Here is a 14,355-nt window from a genome sequence, read left to right as displayed (position 1 = left end):
TTTCCTTATGTACTTCCGTGTATCAGGGAACAGCCTTTAAATTCAAATTGTTCTCACTTCCACTTGAGGAGTGGAGTTGGGAGCTGGGGTATGGGGGGTCGAGTATGGAAGGGGCTGTTGGTAGAAGTCCGTCTGCCATTCTAGAATGGAAGTATTTCATACTCTCCTCAATAATTCTCTGCCACCCTCCTGAGTCTGGGGGTACAACTTCACTGCTCCAGCTCAACTTCAGCTTTGAAGCAGTTTGTGGGCAGAAGGGTATGTAGTAGACAACTTAAGTAAGAATCCATTGTGTGAGTACTCTTGGATGTTGAAGATGTAGGATTGATTTTGATCAGGATTAGATATAATCACCTGGGGCCAAGGGAGCGTTCTGATTTGGCTTTGGTTATGGATATGCCAGAATTAGCAAAGTAGGGGAAAAGGAGAAGCAAATTGGCCAAAGGGCTTTAAGCAGAGAAAGGGAGGGGTCAGGGGAAAGAAGGGGAAATCAAACTGGCCAGAAAATTGCAAAGGTCAGTGATGCAATCTTGCAACAGCCTTTGCAGTCGGTCAGACTGAGCCTGAAGGGCGGGTCAGGGGAAAGGGCTGTCTCAGGGATCAAATATTTTAGTTTTTGAATTGTTAACAGGAATCTTTCTTTGGGGGTCTGAAGCAGTTTCCCAGATAATTCAGTTTAAAAAGGCAGCAATAACAACTACCTTTTGCCTTGGCTATTAATAGTTCAGGCAAGGGCTTGTGTGTGGAGAATGGTCAAGGTTATCTAAATAGCTTATTTGAAATTCTACATTTTAGAATTTAGTCTGTTTGAGTCAAGGTGACCAGGGGCCAAAGAGGATTGATTATTCCTGGAGGATTGTATTTCCTGCTTATTGTTCTTTTAACCTTGTCAGGCAGGAAAATTCTGTAACAAGGGTTCCTGCCAAGTTTAATATCAGTCTTGGCATTTTCTTTGAATCTTCCTTATAATTTCAGAGCAATCTCTGATAACTGGCAGAAATGATTAGTGAGCTTTCCCAGTATCTGTGAGGGTTCCAAACCCATTGATTTCTGGAAGAGCATGTGATGTGTGCCCTCATATGAGGGCTGTCACTTGGTTTCCATTCTGAAGGTGAGTCAGCCTAGCTTGGGACCCAAAACTCTGAAATTGACTGGTCCAGTAAGCATTTCCTGTGTTTCTATAACACAGAGATGCAAACCACACATCTTCCTAGGTCAGAAGGCTGTAATTTATCTGGGGTTCCCCTTTCCTGTGATTTGCTGTGTTAGCGCACATCACCAGCTCAGATCCTTTTTTGATAATTTGACTTTGACCTCCAGGTTCCAGCAGCTATATTGGCAAGAGCTGGACAGAGGAGGGGCAGCAAGTGCCGTGAACGGAGGTCACTGGTAGATTTGATCTTCCTAGTTTAGGTGGTAGCTGGGGCTGAGTGGGAGATGATGTGGGTAGAAGGCTAAGGAATCCAGTGTCAACTCATGTCTAGGAATTTCTGAGCGCGGCTCATCTGTCTGGGTGGGAAAAGAGAACCTGGCTCCTAGGGTAGAAGGTGACTAGGTAGGGCTTGGAAACTAAACACGTACTTTAATGGGGCTGATGTCATTTTTAAGGAAGTAAAGTACTGTGTTGTGTCATGCACATGGGTAAGACACAGGTTATAGCTATGATGGTCAAACCAAGCCATAGGGTGACCAACCATCTTCCTTTGCTCAACGTTGAGGGGTTCTCTGAAATGCAGGACTCCCAGTGCTAAAACTGAGACACTTCCAGGCGAACTGAAGCAGTTATCCTACCCTTGAGTCTATCTCAACATTTAACTCTTGCCACTTCTAGGAAGGGCTAGTTTACATTTTTTATATTTTGCTTTCTAAATCCCTTTCTCAGACACATTCAGAGCCATCTTCAGAAGATAAAGTCATAAAGGGGTACATGTGTTTCAAGGGGTAAGTGCAGAGGAGGGATAGAACTGTCCCTACCACTCTGTCTTGGAGATTGAAGACACAGGGAAAAGAGGTCTTTTGGATGGTTAGTTGTAAATGAGCTTCAATAATAATAATTATTACAATAATTATAATAATAATTATTATTTTGTTACCAGCTGCTTGCCACCTACACAAAGTCACTGTCCACCCTTGGGACACCAGGCAGCTGGAGGGAGGGAGTCATAATAGGAGATATGACAAAACTATTTGTAGTTTTTTTTTTTTTTTTTTTGAGACAGACCCTCGCTCAGTAGCCCAGGCTGGAGTGCAGTGGCACGATCTCGGCTCACTGCAAGCTCCGCCCGCCAGGTTCATGCCATTCTCCTACCTCAGCCTTCTGAGTAGCTGGGACTACAGGCGCCCGACACTACGCCCGGCTAATTTTTTTTGTATTTTTAGTAGAGACGGGGTTTTACCGTGTTGGCCAGGATGGTCTCGATCTCCTGACCTCATGATCCACTCGTCTCAGCCTCCCAAAGTGCTGGGATTACAGGCTTGAGCCACTGCACCCGGCCTATTTGTAATTTTAAGACTACCCCACTTAAAACTTTTTTTAGTCCCTTAGTTACTTTCATAGTTTTAGAAAGAAAGCTTCTTATCACTCAGATATCAAGGGAAGACACTGAAATTTATATGTGTAGCCTCTATCTTTTCTGGTCTTATAGACAAGAGTTCTAGAGTCTAGATATTTCTGTGTGGATACCCTGCTATTATCACAGCTTGACACAATTAAAACAAGACTCCTTCCCTTCTCTGTACTCTTACAAGCTTAGTCTTCTTCTCAATATCCTTATTTCTAGCAGTGACATCTCCATTTCATTTGTTCTCTGGGCTTAAAATATCATGGTAGTTATTTGGAGAGGCCTTTCCTGACTACTGCATCCCACCACTCTCCACCCAGTGCCATACTTTCTTTTTCTTCATAGCACTTGGTTACCTGACTATATGTGGATGTACTTAATGGTTTGGTTTTATATTGTCTTCCACGTGCATTGCAGGATAGGCTTCATGAGGGTGGGGACTTTGGTTTGCTCCTCACTGTGTCCCTAGTGCCCAGTATAATCCTTAGCACATAATAGGTCCTTCATTGGTAACTATGGGATTAATGAATGGCTTTCCCATTGGACTGTGAAGCCTGGCAGGGAAGGGGCTGTTTTTTTTTGTTGTTGTTTGTTTGTGTGTTTTTGCATGCAGTCCAACTTTTAGTAGATGCTTAAAGAAGCATTCGGATTTTTTGGGGGACACTTTTTTTGCTTTTAATCCTTTATCCTCTAATCCATCTTAAACACTACCACCAAATGAATCTTCCTAAAATTTAATTTTTTATTGTCAACTGCCTGTTTAAAGCTCAAGATCATTTCTTATTGCCCACGTAATGGACTCCTGGATCCTGCATGTTGAATTTGCCTGATTGGGTATTCTTGGAAATCAGGACCTCTATGGTCTGATCTCCTGTTCTTCTCCTACAACAGCCCTTTGCTCCACAGAGAGGTTTCTTCACAGGCCAAAAAACAATTCATTCTCATTGCTGCTGCTTCATTTTTGCTCACACTGTTGTTTCTATCTGAAATGCTGTCCTCTTTCTACTTTGTCTTCCTTTCTTCCTTGAGGTCAAGTTCATGTGCTCCAAGAAGCTACCACTGCCCATGCCAGCACACCCTGATCTCTCCTTTCTGTGAATTTCAGTCGCCTTTGGGGCTTGTACTGCACAGGTTGGCACTGGATTGATTACCGTTTTGTACAACTCTCTCATTGTTTCCTGTGGGCTTGCCTCAGCTCTGTGGAAGACCAAAGCTTTGTATCTTTTGTGGTGCTAACATAGAATAGGGGGCTAGTCAATATTAGTTACATTGACCTAAAAGTCAGTGCTGGGATAGAGAGGGCAAAGTGACCAGTTAAGGCTCTCTTGGGAAGTTATTTCAAGCACAGTAGCCTGTCCTTGGCTCAGAGCCTTGGTGTTGAAACTGCCCAAGACCTGGCAATTTGGCTTAGTTTCCTCCACTCTGGTCTCCTATCCTTTCACTTCCACTCCCAACTTAGTGTCTGACATTGCAGCCATTGACTCATTCTGGGGCACCCTCCAGCCTGCCCCTGGTACAAATCAAGGCAAAGAAACAGACTTTATAGGCATTCTCCTTTTGTCCTTCATAGCTTTTGGTCAAGCAGAGCCACCAGCTGCTGGGGCATGCAGACTGCGCTGGGAGCCTTGAAAACCATGGGTGGTGTGGGTAGAATTACCTGCACCCTGCTGCCTACATACCATTTCCAGATTAAACAATATACTTTACAAGTTTGAATCAGCACAAGGAATTTTTCCCAGGCTCAAATGCCAGTTGGACTTAAGGGTACAGGGCTCTAAAGTCAAGCAAACCTGGGTTCCTTCAAATCCTGACTCCTACATTTGCTAGGGCCTGACCTTAGGCAAGTGACTTAACTTCTATAGCTTCTATTTCCACATCTGTGTGAAGTAAGAGTTATGATAGCCCCTATTAAATGGGGTGTGGTGATGATGATAAGCCCCTATGAAACAGAGTATGATGAAGAGTGAACGAGATAGAGCTCTGTAAGGGACTTAGGCAGTGTCTGGCACAAATGAAGCAATCGTTAAATGATGGCTGTTATTATTCAGTTGTCTTTGCCTCTTGCTCTACATCAGCAATTTCCATGATGCTTTATCAAAGCCCAGGACATTTGCATTCCTTAGGTGACATTTAGGTAGCTTCTAATAAGGCCCAAAAATATTCGTTGAAGCCATCCATGTACCTGACACTGTGTTAATCATAGTTATAGAAAGCAGAATACAGGCCGGGTGTGGTGGCTCATGCCTGTAATCCCAGCACTTTGGGAGGACGAGGTGGGCAGATCAGGAGGCTAGGAGATCAATACCATCCTGGGCAACATGAGGAAACCTCGTCTCTACTAAAAATATAAAAATTAGCCAGGTGTGGTGGCACATGCCTGTAATCCCAGCTACTCAGGAGGCTGAAGCAGGAGAATCGCCTGAACCCAGGAGGCGGAGGTTGCACTGAGCCGAGATCATGCCTCTGTACTCCAGACTGGTGACAGAACAAGACTCCTTTTCAAGAAAAAAAAGCAAAAAAAAAAAGCAGAATACAAACTGCATTTGCCCTCAAGAAGCTTATAGTGAAGTAGAAGACACAGACTGTAAATGAGGTATTATCATATATTGGGATAGGCACTGTAATATAAATTTATACCAGATGAACAAAGAGAACAGAATGAGACAGGTATGATCCATCTGGGGAGGAGGTGGTCAAAGAAGGCCTATGGGTAAATGATTCCTGAGAGGCTTAGGATGTTAAAGGATGGCTGGTGTTCACCAGGCAGTTCTGGAATAGGGTGTTGTTCAGGGCATGGGGAGGCCTTGAATGAGATGGGACTGCATATGAAAAGGGAGGATGCAAGATAAAGCATCACATGGTCCAAGAGAAGTTAGACGAGATTGGTGTTAAATCATAAAGGATGGATTTTGGGAAATGGCAGAAAATGAGCAGGAAGCAGTAAGTAGGGGTCAGATAATGAGCAGTTATATAAATAATCACTTACTCATGTCATGCCTAGGAACTAGTGACCACTCCCTTCTTCTAGAAACACATTTCTCTTTGGCTTCCATGATACCATATTCTGCTGGTTTTCCTCTTACCCTGTTCTGGACAAAACTCAGGATCTTTATCTCAATTGTCCTTTTTATCTAACCTACAAATGTCAGCATTTTTCAGGACTTAGTCCTGGAACCCCTTTTCTTATTCCACATGCTCTCTTCAGTGATTTAATTTACTGCCAGGGCTTCCATTGATGCTTCTACACAGACGACTTACAAATCTGAGTTCTAGAACGGTGTATCCCTCTGCCTATTCTACATTTTGATTTGGATGTCTTGCAGGTATCAGAATTACTGTGTCTGAAGCCAAATTCAATATTTCTACCCCATAAATTTATAACCACCTTTCTTAACCTAAGCTGCACTATTCACTTAGCAGCTCAGGTTTGAAGTCAAGGAGCCATCTTTTCCTCCTTGCTCTCCATTATCTCTCCAATGTGAAAAATCATTAAGACTTGTGACTCACGTCTGTAATCCCAGCACTTTGGGAGGCCGAGGCGGGGGGGTCACGAGGTCAGGAGATTGATACCATCCTAGTTAACGTGGTGAAACCCCGTCTCTACTAAAAATACAAAAAATTAGCTGGGCGTGGTGGCGGGTGCCTGTAGTCCCAGCTATTAAGGAGCCTGAGGCGGGAGAATGGTGTGAACCCGGGAGGCAAAGCTTGCAGTGACCTGAGATTGCACCACTGTACTCCAGCCTGGGGGACAGAGCGAGACTCCATCTCAAAATAACAATAATAACAATAATAATCACCAAGACTTATTCTACCTCTTAAACATCTGTTAATTCAACCTGCTTTCTATCTCCTCTGCTACCCTTCTAGTCTAAGCTCTCATTGCCTCCCCTAGACCATTTAGTATGGCCTCACAGCTGGTCTCTCTGGCTCGGGCTTTGGCCACTCTACTCCACTTCAAGCCAGTGTAGTCTTTTTAAAAAGTGCAGACTTGGCCATGTCACTCTTCTCTTTCAAATCCTTCAGTGCTTAGCAAAAACTTAGTGGAATAAAAATTAAAATCATTCAGTGGATCTCCGCTTTGCCCTTTGGAATGCCCCAGATTCTTCACATGGCATATAAGCCACCCACCATCCTGTCCTTGTCTGTTTTTCCAGCTTCATCCCATATCCCTCAACCCTCACTCTTGGTGCCAGTCACACTGTTCTGTTCCTTTGCAGGCTCAGGTCCTTACCCATGTAGTTCTTTCCATGTGGAGAGAATATGTTCTTCATCCCCTGTGGTCTGTTGAACTCTTACTCATCCTCCAAGTGTCACTGTTCTCTCATTTCCTCAGGGAAGACCTTTCCTCTTACCTAGATAAGGCCAGCTCACTTTCCCTTTCATAACCCTCTTGTCTGTCCCCATTGCAGGGCTGCAGTTCTATTCAGGAGCTCTCTCTTGCTCAGTGCAGTGTTCTCAGAACTAGGGCAGTGCGTAGTTCATTTGAGGTGTTTGATACATAGTGACCAATCTGTCTTCAGTTGAACTGTATCCTATAGGCAAGGAGAGACACCGATACATTTTACATAGCAAAACACTACAAGACTGACATTTTAAGTAGATCGCTGTGGCAGAGTGCAGGATAGATAAGGGAGGGGCAAAACTAGAGGCAGCTAGTGAGATGTTGTTACAGTAATTCAGGCAGGAGACCATGAAGAACTGGGCCAAAACAGAGATAATGGGGAGAGAAAGAGACTGAGCGATAAGTCAGAAAACCTGGCACACTTGTGCTGTGGAAGAGGAATCACTTGGGACTTGGGGTGACTCCCAAGTGTGGGAATGAGAAGGGGAAGAACACCTCTGGTGAGAAAAATGAGCTCCATTTTGGATTTATTGAGTTTGGGCTGTTTATGGGACATGCAGGCAACGATGTTCATCAGATAGTTGTATGTGAATCATGAATCAGGAGCTCTAGAGAAAGATTGGTTCTGGAGTCACTGCCCCTACTGTTGGAGCAATCCAGGCCCTCCCATGAATCCTTTCTTCTCCTGCATTATTTCCCTGCGTCAGTTGTTCTCAGCCCTGGCTCCACTTTACAGTCATCCTGGGTTATTAAGAACTACCAGTACCTGAGACTTCCCCAAGACAAATCAATTTGAATTCCTGGAGATGATTTTAGTGTATAGCCAGAATCATGGACCACTTCCTAGATAACTTCCTACAGTTCCATGGTTTAAGACTCCTTCCGTGCTCCCTTCAGAACTTTCTGCAGCAATGGAAATGTTGCATCTCTATGCTGTTCGATATGGTAGCCACTAGCTACATGAGGCTCGTAAGCAGTTGAAATGTGGTGAAAACTGGTGATCTGAATGTTTAATTTTGTTTAATCTAAATTTAAATTAAATAACCCCCTATGTGTGGTTGGTGGCTACTGTATTGGACAGGACAGCTCTATATGTTAATGACTCTGAAATTTGTTTGTCTCTCCTGAGCTCGAGGCTTACGTATTGCCTGATTTGCATCTCTTCTTGGATATCTAATAGTGTGTCTTTAAGTTAACGCATGCCAAATGAAATTCTTGATTTTTTTTCTTCAAAACTTATTTATCTCCTAGTCTTCCCCATCTTGGGACACAGCCTCACTTTCCACCCAATTGCTAAAACCCCAAACATGGAAGCTATCTTTTATTCCTTTTCCCCCCCTCATCTCCTTCTTCCAGTTTTTCAATAAGTGCTGTTAGTTCTATCAAATTGACATTTTGACTGCATCCACCGCTTTCCATCTCTAGGAAAGCATAGGATAGTCACAGCTATTTTAGTAAAAGTTACTGCATCTTCAGTATGTGCCTTCTGAGACCTTTGTATGTATTAACTTACTAGGCCTACAAACAGCTCTATGAGGTAGGTAAACTATTATACCTGTGATTATAGATGAGGAAACTGAAGAACAGAAAGCTTTTGCAAAGTGCCTGGGAATCAAACTAGTCAGTGGTGGGAATGGGACTCAAAACCAGGTAATCTGGTTCCAGGGTCCATGTTCTTCATCATTCAACATTCTGTCCCTCTGGCTGGTTCCAAGGCCCCATGTCAATGTTTTTTTTTTTACTCTGGTTACATGTTAGAATCACTTGAGAAACTTAAAAAAAATACCAATTCCTCAACCCCATTCCAGATCAGTTAAATCTCCTGAAGCAGGGTCCAGGGATCAGAAAGTTTTAGAATATTCCAAGGACTTTTCATACATAACCAGAGTTGAGAACCATTTCCTCTATGTGTACTGGCCCCTGTCTGCTTCCCCAACCCTAGCTTTAACCCCTGATCTTGCTCATGCTGTTTTCACCCCTTCTTCCTGCTCCTAGAAGAGGCCAAGTTCTTTGCTGCCACTGGACTTTTTTGTTTCTTCCTTCTCTGCCTACAACACCCCTTCTTGGCATATTCTGAGGACTGAGTATGACTTTAGAGATCCTAAACCCTGGAAAGATTAAGGGTCCTCTACACTGCCCATCTAAATAAAAATAAACACAATATTACTTTTTAAAATATGTATAAGGAAGCGCCTACAGCATTCTCATTTTCCTAGGGGGTCTACTTCCATGTCTTTTTTGATGTATTAAAAAATAAAAATTTTCAAAGGAAATTTTGGTGCTTCTACCTTACCGGTACCTTAAATATATGCTTAGCTTGTTTTGGGAAATCCAGACCTAAATCTTTTGGACTCATCCCACATGTCACCTTCTCAGGGGGACTTCTCTTATCTGTCCTTTCTAAAGTGGCAATCCCCCCTTCCTGAGACCCATCTATTACATCATTCTGGTTTTCTCTTATTTCATAGAAAGCATCAAAATTTGTAATTGTCAGGTATAGTTTTTAGTTTACTAGCTTATTGTTGGTCTTCTTTATGAAGGACGGTCCTGTCTGTCTTATTTGTTGCTATAACCTCCTCACCTAGTGCAATGCCTGATACAAAGTAAGTGATCAAGGTATAGTTCCTGAATGAATCAATGAATGAAGGTAGGCTCATGGATGGCAAACAGCACAGAGTAGATTATAATCCCAAGGCAGATAGGCTTGTGTAGGTTGTTACCTTGTAAGACGCTTTCTTCGTGGGGTGGGAAGAGAGAAGTGAATTCATAGAGAAAACTCTTGTTGAAAGAGGGAGGGCCATGGCCTCTGCAAGCTGGTGAAGTTTCAGAGCTCAGGAGATGGCAGAAAGAACATGCTATGATGTTGCATGAATTCTGGGTGTGGTGAGAGCTGATATTTATTTTGGGGTAGTCATTTCGCTATGTCTTCTCCAAACTTTCAGTAAAGTTTCTTAAACTCAACAGGTATGTGTTTTGTTATTTGGAAAATGGAGGAAAGACCATGTGTTCATGCTTTGCTTTGGGGGCCAAGATAGGCAAGAGAGATTGGGGACAGCATAGAGAAATGGTGATAAGAAAGCTAGAAGTGTTTGGGGGCAGCAACAACTAGAATGGATTTGTTGTATGTTAGCATCTAACTTTAGAATTCCCAGAATTATTGTTATTTGGATAGTAGAGGGAAAGAGTGACTCTTGGATGGCTAAAGAAGTCAGTTGCAAAATTAATCAATTATTTGGTAATTATGTGTTTAATGTCTGTGTCCCACGACACAGTAGACTTCCTCTGGATAATGATTGTGTCTGAGTTGTTTACTACTGTGTTGCTGGGTTCCTGGCATTGGGTGGGCACTCAATAAATATTTGTTGAATGAATGAATGGTTCTGGGTGTTTTTGTGTTTCTAGGTTATAAGTCAGAAGGGTCTGCTGAAATGTGGTGAGGAAAACTAGAAGAGAAGTCCAGGCCCTGAGAGTGAGTACCAGACAGAAGCTGGGGGTGGAAGAGTATCAGTATGCAATATGCAGACTGATTTGCTGAGGAGGATTCAGACAGGAGATTCAGACTCCCAGAACAACTAAAAGAATAACAGGGACTGTCAAAGATCTAGACAGAAAGGCCAGGAAAGCAGCAGTTTGAACACACAGAGGGGCTGTTGGTGAGAGAAGCTGCCCCTCAATGCTTATGTCAGTTCCTGGGATACTCTTGATCCCCAGGCAATGGACTTAGAGAAACAAATGTTCCTAGACCCCATTTGGTTGTGGGGAGGGGCTTCTCAGCGTATTGGCTTTGATGCTCATTGGCCAAGGACTGCAATGGGCTAGAAACTGACAGTGGGACACGTTATCATTGTCAGCACAAGGATAGACAGCAAATGTTACACCTTTTTGATACACATGTTGCCTAATTCTTTGGGAGTGACACAGAATTCTTAAAACATGTTTAGGGGTACTTGATTCTTAAGACCATCTGTCTGTCTGTGCCCTCCTCTCCCCTAAACCCACATTTACCTCTTTCATTCTCAAGGTTCTAAAAGCTGGATCTTAAAGGCTGGAGTGACTAGAATCTATGGCCTGATCCCAGAACTATTTCAGTTTCAAATACCAAAAGTACTGCTAGTTTGGTTGTTCCCATTTGTAAGTACCAGCTAGGGTGGATAGAGTAGGAAGTTGGCGTGTAACTCATGGCCGCATAGGGTTGAAATTTTGCTGATGAGTGGGTCAGTTTATCATGAATTTTCTCAGGTTCCAATTTTGAGGGGAATTTTTTTTTTCTGGGTGATTTTCTTGCTAAGTTGTCCTAAGAGGGAGTTATGGGGTAATATTCATGGAATCATATTCTTCAAGCACTTTTTATGGTTGTCTCTTGCCTTAAGAGTTCCTACTAAGAAGTCAATATCTGCTTATTGAGCATCTATTATGTGCAAACACTGGGCTATGAACTCAAGAAATCTCCTTAACTTCAAGGATATTATGATCCATGTTTGAGGACAAATCACAAAATAATTAACATTGAACAAGCATAAGTATGCGACTTTGAGATATTTAGAAAAGAGACTGACAAAACAGAATGGAACTGTTTGCTGATGGAGTTGTATAGGTCAGATCCACTTGCAAGAGTTTGGGAAGAATTAACAGAGAATGCCAGAGAAGCCACCACTGATCCAGGATTCAGGATCAGTCTGGTCTGAGTCTTGGATTTAGGATCTTGCCAAGTATACAGGAGGAGGAGAGGGCAGTGTAGACAGGCAGAGTTGGATGAATCCAGCCTAAGTGTGGTTGAGAGAGAAAATGGCTAAATCAAAGCATGTCTGTGAAGGGGGTTGTATGAGTTAGGGCCTAAAATGCAACTTTTTCAGCTGGACCCTGAGGGCCCAGCTAAAGACTTTGGACTTTAACCTGGAGATGATGGAGAGTATGCAGGATAAAGTCCATACCAAATCCAATGCCTTGCAAATGGAGAACAAGCCAAAACTAACAAGATAAAATGTAGCAGGAAAAAGTAAAAAGGTATGTGTGTGCCTGTGTGTGTATGCTCACATGTATCTTAAGAATGGCACCACATTCAAGAGTGAACAACCTGTTTTAACACTATTTGACTCGAGAAAGACAGAGTTGTTAAAGTTTCTATAAGCTCAGTATGGGTCTGTGGTGTGATTTGGCTGGGAAAATCTTCCTGTACGTCAGGCTGCAGCAGTGGAGTAGAGTCTCCTGCACAAAAGCCATATTGGCAATACTATTTTCTTCCCCAGGTCCCTGAAGGGAACTGCTATTCCCATGCACTGTTTCCATCCAGGTTTTTCCTGGATTTGGAGCAAACTTTACTTTCTCAGATCATTGTGCATCTTCATGCCACACTTCTACAGGCACATGTGTCAGTTTCATCATGTCTTTAACTATATTTTCGACTGCTTTTCGATCATCTATGTGCAGGCAGCAATTGGTAAGGTTAAATTTTCTACAGACTTCTCTTTTAGCTACTAACAAGTAGCCAAGAGTCAATCTATTTTGATAGATAGCATTTTTCATGAGTTTCTTGCCAGGCCAGAATAGTCAAGGCTCTGCCGGTCTTATTAGTGATTATTTCTAAGACAGCTTGTAACTGTATGATTCAGTTGAGCATGTAAATGGGAGTCCGATATCCTTACGAGCCATCTTCTGCCTAAGTAGCAGGCCCATAATATTGTATGATTCTCTCAGGGGCCTATTTATTATCTTTTTAATTTTTTTTTATAGCTATGCTTCTTTTTTCGCAGGGAGCATAGGGAATTTCGCCTGTCTTTACGGGCAGTAGGAAGAAAGATGGTTTAATAATGCCAATAACACAACTATCTGCCTACTGGTTGGGTGATAAGGTGTAAGGGGTCTATGCCTACCTGTCCAGTATAATCCAGTGGGAGCTGTCCTGTCCCAGTGGGACTCTGGGTGGGTCCACACGGTTTGAAACTTCGGGAATTTACTAAGTGGATGTTTATGGTTTGAACTCCACTAGGTGGCTGGTTTTGTAGTACTATCACACAGTTTTGCCTAAGGCAGCTGAGTCTTCCTACAAGGAAGGGTGAAGTCCTTCCCCACTCTTGCTATACAGTATTGTCTAATGATTGAGACTTTTAGGACCCAAAAGTTATCAGGGTGATTTTTTTTTTTTTTTTTTTTTTGAGCCGGGAATTCATCAGGAACTGGGTCTGTAGGTACTAATTCTCGATCTTTCTATGGCCATTGATATCCTATTACAGTTCCTCCACATACATAACATGAAGTGACACTGAGAGACTGGGCTATATGCTCGACTAATTGCAAAAACAAATTTCTTCTTTTTCCTGTAATTTCTGGTACTGGCATATTCAATTCATCATAGAAGCTTTGAAATACTGGCTCAGGAGAGCATTTATACACTTTTCCTCAAACCACGATATTTACTTGAAGATCCAGTCCAGCTCCATCAATTTTTAGGGCTACACATTTCCCTTTTTTCTAGCGAGGATTAAGGGGGTTGGTTATTACTAGTTCTAAGGGGTTTCACTGACCACTGGTACAGGAAGGGCCACCTTTCTCTTGCTGAAGGTGGACAGGATTTTTTCATTTTTTTATCTAAGTAGCCTAAATGATGCAAGACCAGTATCCACGTTTGTTTTTGCACAGTCTTAATTTATGATAAATGTACTTATTTTCTGCCATATAGACTCTTTCTTAATTAAGAGAACCACACCCTATTTTTAACTTATTGCTATTAGTGACAGCACAGGCATCAAATTTCAAGGTGACTTGTTTGGGCACCTCTTTTTTTTTGGCTAACACTTTACTCGTATCGTTTATGAGCCCCCACCAGTCTTCAGTTCTTAATCTTATTTTAAAAACTGTGGTCATGGGAGGCTCAGATGGGTCATAACACACATCAGGTTGGTCATTTCCTGGGCTACATACCTTGTATAGAATAACATTATACAAACAAGTTCTTTTTAGAGTTCCAGTACACTTATAATAGCTGTAAAATAATAGGACTGTAGCAACCTTTTGTCCTACCTAAGTGACTTGATGTATACACTGGGAACAGCCCTCAGTCTAAGGAAGGTCAGTTGAAGTGCTTACTGTACAAGTCCAAATTTTTAGGAAAATGAGTCCCCTGATGAATTTCCTCATGCTTCGGCCATGTGTGGACCAGTCAGCTTCTGGGTGTGACTGGAGCAGGGCTTGTCATCTTCTTCAGAGTCACTTTGCAGGGGTTGGCGAAGCTGCTCCAATCCACATACAGCTCCAAGTCTACTGATATTTAATGATGGTCTTGGAGGTTGGACCTACTAGAATAAACTGAGTCAAATACCTCTACATAGTTTTGTTCAACTGGGCTCTCTGATACCGGGAGCATGGTGGCGGGGTTTAGGGTATTGTAAACTTCAATGGTTATGCGAGGATTTTCACAGAGCAAGCTTTGGTATCCAGTTAGTCTAGCATTCGTTA

The 14,355-nt window shown here is 42.6% G+C and overlaps 1 protein-coding gene across 1 annotated transcript in view; it reads left to right on the top strand.

Moving 5' to 3' along the window:
• Nucleotides 1-14,355, top strand: part of LAMB3 (laminin subunit beta 3) — a 160,809-nt gene that overhangs the window by 94,068 nt on the left and 52,386 nt on the right. The gene's annotated exons all lie outside the window — the stretch shown is intronic.

The sequence above is a fragment of the Piliocolobus tephrosceles genome, chromosome 1, assembly GCF_002776525.5.
Source record: "Piliocolobus tephrosceles isolate RC106 chromosome 1, ASM277652v3, whole genome shotgun sequence".
NCBI classification, from domain to species: Eukaryota; Metazoa; Chordata; class Mammalia; order Primates; family Cercopithecidae; genus Piliocolobus; species Piliocolobus tephrosceles.
This window is presented reverse-complemented; position numbering and strand designations above follow the sequence as displayed.